This window comes from Daucus carota, chromosome 1, assembly GCF_001625215.2.
Source record: "Daucus carota subsp. sativus chromosome 1, DH1 v3.0, whole genome shotgun sequence".
In the NCBI taxonomy this organism is placed as follows: domain Eukaryota; kingdom Viridiplantae; phylum Streptophyta; class Magnoliopsida; order Apiales; family Apiaceae; genus Daucus; species Daucus carota.
This window is the reverse complement of record NC_030381.2, coordinates 36,581,869-36,587,868: the sequence shown is the minus strand read 5'-3', so window position 1 is coordinate 36,587,868 and position 6,000 is coordinate 36,581,869. Positions and strand designations below refer to the sequence as shown.

Below are 6,000 nucleotides of genomic sequence, written 5' to 3'. Positions count from 1 at the left end.
TGAAGATCAGTTTTAAAAATATAATCATTTATCAATAACACAATAACCCGGGGTTTAAATATAAAACTTTGAAAACTCATTAAACTGGAATACAATATTAAATCTTATTCCTTTCTTTTTAAGAAAATCATTTATAATATTAACAAAAATATTTTTAAAAATCCGGGTTATTACAATCTACCCTCCTTATAGGGATTCCGTCCTCGGAATCAGAGAAAGAAGGAGAACGCATAAATAGTATAATCCATATTAATCCACAGAACAAGTATAATCATATAGAACTATTCCCATAATCAATTCACTTTTCAACTAAAGCCAACAACAATATCTAGACAAATAGATTTATAATAATCAAATCTAAATTTAATAATATGAGATATTACATTCTACCCCCCTTATAAGGATTCCGCCCTCGGAATCCGCAAAAAGAACTCAAACGTATCACTTATAAGATTCCACTATACGCTTCGTAATAACGTATCATCATTCACCTTTGATCGGCCTTGGCATACCTTTAGCTTTAAAGAAATTGGAGAATCAGCTTTCACAATTGCAGAATTCATTTCCCAAGAATCAATCTTTGGGAATTTTGAATAGAACAAAATGTTTTCAAGGTAGATCACATTTGAATAAAGGAGTGACTGAGAGATCTATATGATCAACGAACTTGGTGTTGCGTGTCCACATTAGACACTACTAAAGGTTGTTAACCTTCTTGTAATCACAACACACACAAGTGATGGCGTCCCATCCAACTCCTATCACACAGACAGGTATACCTTGTGTCCCCTATAAATAGGGTTGTTCATCCCAATCAATTTGAATAAATGTCAAAGAATATCAAAGAATGTCAAGGAATATCAAAGATATCAAAGAACATCAAGGGATATCAAGGAAGATGAAAGGGTATCAAGGAATGTCAAGAAATGTCAAACAATATCAAGGAACATCACTATCTCTTCACAACAAACCTTTATCACACATCTTTGCTTTCCAACTCATACCAATAATCAATATCAATGTCATCTTAGAATTTGAGAAATTGAAGATCTCATTTATCAAAACTTTTATAGAAAAGATATCATGATAATATCTCACTGATGAGAAAACAATCAAAAGAATCTTTAGTTGAAGAGAGGTATTGCCAAGGTCTTCTCAAATTACTGCTCTACTTCAAAAATCGTCGTTCGTTGTATATCTCCTTTTCAACCTTCTCGATAATTGATCGACGTTCAATCGTAATAGCGTTGTAAGATATCATGGTTCGTAATAAGTCTGGCCCCAAGTAGTTTACATTATTTCATCCCAATTGCCTTTGAAGTCCATAGCATGACATGTAACATCTCTTCGATCGTTTGGATCGTCAACCTGTGGGTTATGGGCCCACCTTGATATCGTTTGAAGTCCCAATTAGCTTGAAGCGTCGTCGTCGAGGACTAACGTTCTAACTTACTCGTAGACATCATCTCTAATAACTGGACTCAATTCCACGTACTCTCTATCATTCACTTCTCACCTACCAACCTCTATCTACCAATCTCTCCTTCTAATCCAATACAACTCATACTCTACACTTACTCTTCATATCTTCACTCAAAACAATATACATCTTCCAAATATCTGACATGGTCAACATACTATGAACCATGCATTTATATCATCCTCAAATCAATACAATAATCCAATTTCAAATATGCAGTATAGTCAGAATACTCTGAACTCTGCATTTTCACCATTCTCAACTCAATCATTCACTATCAAACTCTTCTATATAGGTCTAATACTGACCTTTTCCACAATTCACCATCTCAATTAATCAACATACTAGAAATCATATGTCTAAACTTAAGAATCCTAATCTCTTTAAATATCCACACTTAATTTGATCATCTAACTAAACTCTATGCTTCACTCACATTTCTAGACTATTCCTAAATAGTCCGACCATACCTCTATGTGAGGTTACACCACATTCTTCTCTAGAAAACCTATAACTAGGATCTATATTCTAATTCCAATAACTTGTAACCTGTGGCTCTGATACCAACTGTGACAGCCCAAGAATCCGGGGGTCTGGATTCTGACGTCACCACATAAAACCCATTTTCAAACACTTTTGAAAACCCGTATTTTCTTTTTCTTTTAAAAGGTAATGAAAATCAAAAGAATTTAAAACCGGGAAAATATTTGAAAAAGAACATAAATCAAATGATTTCAAAACCTGAATTTGTAACTTGAAAGTTATAATAAGAGAATTTCAAGAGAACATTTAAACTTTAATAAATGATTTGAAAGAGAACATTTAAACCCCCTAAAAGCAACAGGATCGCATCCAGGTTACAGTATTGAAATTAGAATCTACCACTATTATTACACAACATCTCTTACCAAATCAGATCATCTTCGATAAGAAGAATCACTGTCAACTATTCCAGCTTGCACCAACCTCATCAACTTTCCTGAACACTCCTCGACCACTGGATCCTCAACTCTGTCTCCTCGCCTAGCATTAGCCTTATTCACAATCTCAATCAATCATCTCATCTTTAAGCCTTTCTGAAATGGTCAAAAAGGAATAGCAAGGGTGAGCAACAAGGCTCAGCAAGTAATAATAAACAATGATAGTTCTGAAATGATATAATAGAAGTTCACGAGTTCAAGATATGAGAGGATTCAACCTGAGTTCATGGTATTGTATAGAATGATTTACAATACCTTGCAGCATTTAAACTGAGAAATTCAATCTTTCCAAAGAATTATTGAATTGGACTATCACATTTTAATTAAAACCAAGGTTAGGCAGCTGATCAGTTCCGCACTAACCCCGAGCAGGCCCCGCCATGCTCTATCACTGGATCCAAGGCACTCATTGGCCTAACATGACCACGAATCTGGTCCACAGGTTTATATAAAAACAATAATCCAATTCTATAATTCAATAACAGGTCAACGTATAACAACAGAACATAAACATAATCAATATCGATGATAGAATAATTCCAAATCAAACTTTGATAATCAACTATTCATAAATCATGATCCATCATTTCATAAATCACAGTTCAGGAAATCCTCAACTATTCAGTATCCTCCATTATCGGCTAAGCAACTGAATTTAGCCTGCTAAACCAGCATGACAATGGCGGGTTGAATAATCAAGAAGATCCCAATTCATTCAAAGCTCTAACTATCACTGAGCAACACATGCTTCAATGACAATCTGAACTTCGAATTAATTTGTAAAACAGGAAATTATTTAGAAACTTGAAGATTAGAAAGAATGGGTCAGAATACTCGCACTTTCGAACATTGAAAAGAAAGGTATGAATACTTGAAACATATATCAAAGGAATGGATCAGAATATTTGCAATATATCCAAGAGAAAGGTTTGGGATACTTGCCTTAAATCTGACTCCAGTCTCACATCTCAATCTCATCTTTCCACTTTCACAATCTATGCCTCTCGTAGTCTCTAGACCATCTCTGGCTATACTCTATCTACCGTACATCTTCGCTTCGCTTACTCGATTCATCCCTTATTCGCTTTGTAACACCACGTGACTTTCTGAACGTCTTCGGGCATACACTTCTCGTCCAAATCCTGTTGAATCTGCACACAAACGGATGATTAAACTAGATTCTACGCGTCGATAGCTTCGTTTTGACTATTCATACGCCTCCATCGGATTCCAATAACACCTTCAAATCTTCGTTTGATTATGAAGAACACGAAGAACACCGCTCGGTTTCTCTCGGTATTCGTGCAGAGAAACTGGTGAAATGATTTTACGGTTGAAAATAAGGTGTAGAAAGGTCTATTTATATTTACAAATAATTGGTACCCCTTTGGATCGTTTATGACATGAAAATACGATATTTACTAGCTTTATATTAATAAAGCGGGGTCCAATCGGTACTGGTTTTCAAGATAATCATCAAAACGGGGCTTTTTAATCAGTCATTAGTATGCGGGCCCTACTGCAATTATTACAAGATAAGGATGAATCAAAATATCTAGTTTCACGTTTATCGAGACAACCAGATAATTATCAACAATTAAAATACCCGAAAAACTCCGCCGGACCGACTACGGGGAAAACCGTACTCCGGGTCGAAAAAGTCAAAACACGAAAAATGTCCGGAATATTCAAATTAGGCTAAAGGTGAGTTTTCTCGAAACTTCCGGGAAGAAAATTTGCTACCTCGTTACGAGTGAACGGTTTTACGGAAGTCAAATAATCAATAAATAAATATAAATATACACAATTAAATCCGTAAATCGATTATAAAATCATCTAACATTCCATAAATCGATATGAAAATATCCAAATAAATTATATTTTCTTCTGAGCATACAGAAATTGAAATCTCTCAAATACGAACACATACGAGCATTCAGCTCAGTAAACTAGATAATACACAAAATTCACAAAATAATATAATAATCACATACTAATCATAAATCACCATAAATGATTAAACGAGCAATACCACAAGTAACACTTAGTCACACACCACATATATTCACATAATTATCATCTAGAATTTTCGAAACAATATATGAAGATCAGTTTTAAAAATATAATCATTTATCAATAACACAATAACCCGGGGTTTAAATATAAAACTTTGAAAACTCATTAAACTGGAATACAATATTAAATCTTATTCCTTTCTTTTTAAGAAAATCATTTATAATATTAACAAAAATATTTTTAAAAATCCGGGTTATTACACCAATCGGCTGAGGAACATGTCCTGCCGGACAGTGTGTAAGTGGAACACTGAACTGACCAAAGGTCATCTGTCCCGCAGGACCATAGCCCGGAGGCGTAGTCCCAGAACCGTAGCCCGGAGGCGTAGTCCCGAAGCCGAAGCCCGCAGGTGTAGGTCCAGAACCAGAGCCCGCAGGCGTAGGTCCAGAACCAGATGGCACACCCCCATCTGGATTAACCAGTGCGTTGGGGTTAGCCTGCGACTGCTGCGTCTGACCCCCATCTGGATTAACCAGTGCGTTGGGATCAACAGCCGTACCGCTCGTGGGGATAGCATTGTTAACATTCTCCATTATACTCTGAATCAACACGCAAACAAACCAAATCAAATCAACCACAGATGTAAAACAGAATAAAAGTACGCTTTAAGATTGTTATACAATCTGTGGAAAAACCAATAATACAATACGTGCGTTTGTGTGTGCGTGACAAAACAAAACCAGTAAGGAGACAAAGCAAAACGAAGGATACAAGAACGGAATCCGAGTCCAGTGCGTAACTGTCTCCTTAAAGCGTATTTCGCCCTCACCGTATGTGATGAACGATCGCCTCCCAGGATAAAACGGATTGAACGATGCAGTAAGCACCTTCGACGAACAAGAACAAGAACTGAAACTATGACCGACGCGGCTAGGGTTTTGGTGCGAGAGGCTGCGTATTTTTCGTGTATACAAACCCTAAACTATAATGAATATATATAGGCAATGCAAGACTTGTGCGCTACGCTTTGTAATTAATTAAAACGCGTTAATTAATTCACACGGTTATAAATTAAATCCGAAATCAAATCGAATTAATTTAAAACCAAACAATTAATCCGAAATCAATCAAATCGGAATTAATTTCTGTCAAAACTAGTCCGTAATTCTTCGGGCCCAGATTTTGCTGCATTCGTGTCCGCAGGTCGCACACGCGGAAAAGCCCGAGGCTTGCGAAGCCACGAGATTTGCCTTGAAATCCCACAATTTGCACCCCCCCTGCGCGCACGTAGGTGGTGGAGCATAACACACTAACACAAGTTAAACACTACAAGAGTGTTCTACTATATAAACCCATTAAAGGCCCATATTCTTTTCTATGTGGGATACTAGTTCTCTTTTCCATTTTTCCACTACCAAGGAAGCAACTTTGGATCATCACAACTCATCCATTCCTTAGTCGTTTTGAGTGAATAAACATGCATTGGTGTGGCGCCCTCCAAACCCGGGTCAGAAGTTTGGGGTC

General features: G+C 36.5%; 1 protein-coding gene across 1 annotated transcript in view; it reads left to right on the top strand.

Moving 5' to 3' along the window:
- Positions 1-305: 305 nt before the first annotated feature.
- The window catches only part of LOC108209902 (large ribosomal subunit protein eL42), a 91,850-nt gene continuing 86,155 nt past the window's right edge, over positions 306-6,000 (top strand). Inside the window, exon 1 of the mRNA XM_017381113.2 lies at positions 306-310. The gene's annotated coding sequence lies outside the window, so the exon portion shown is untranslated. The remainder of the gene's footprint in view (positions 311-6,000) is intronic.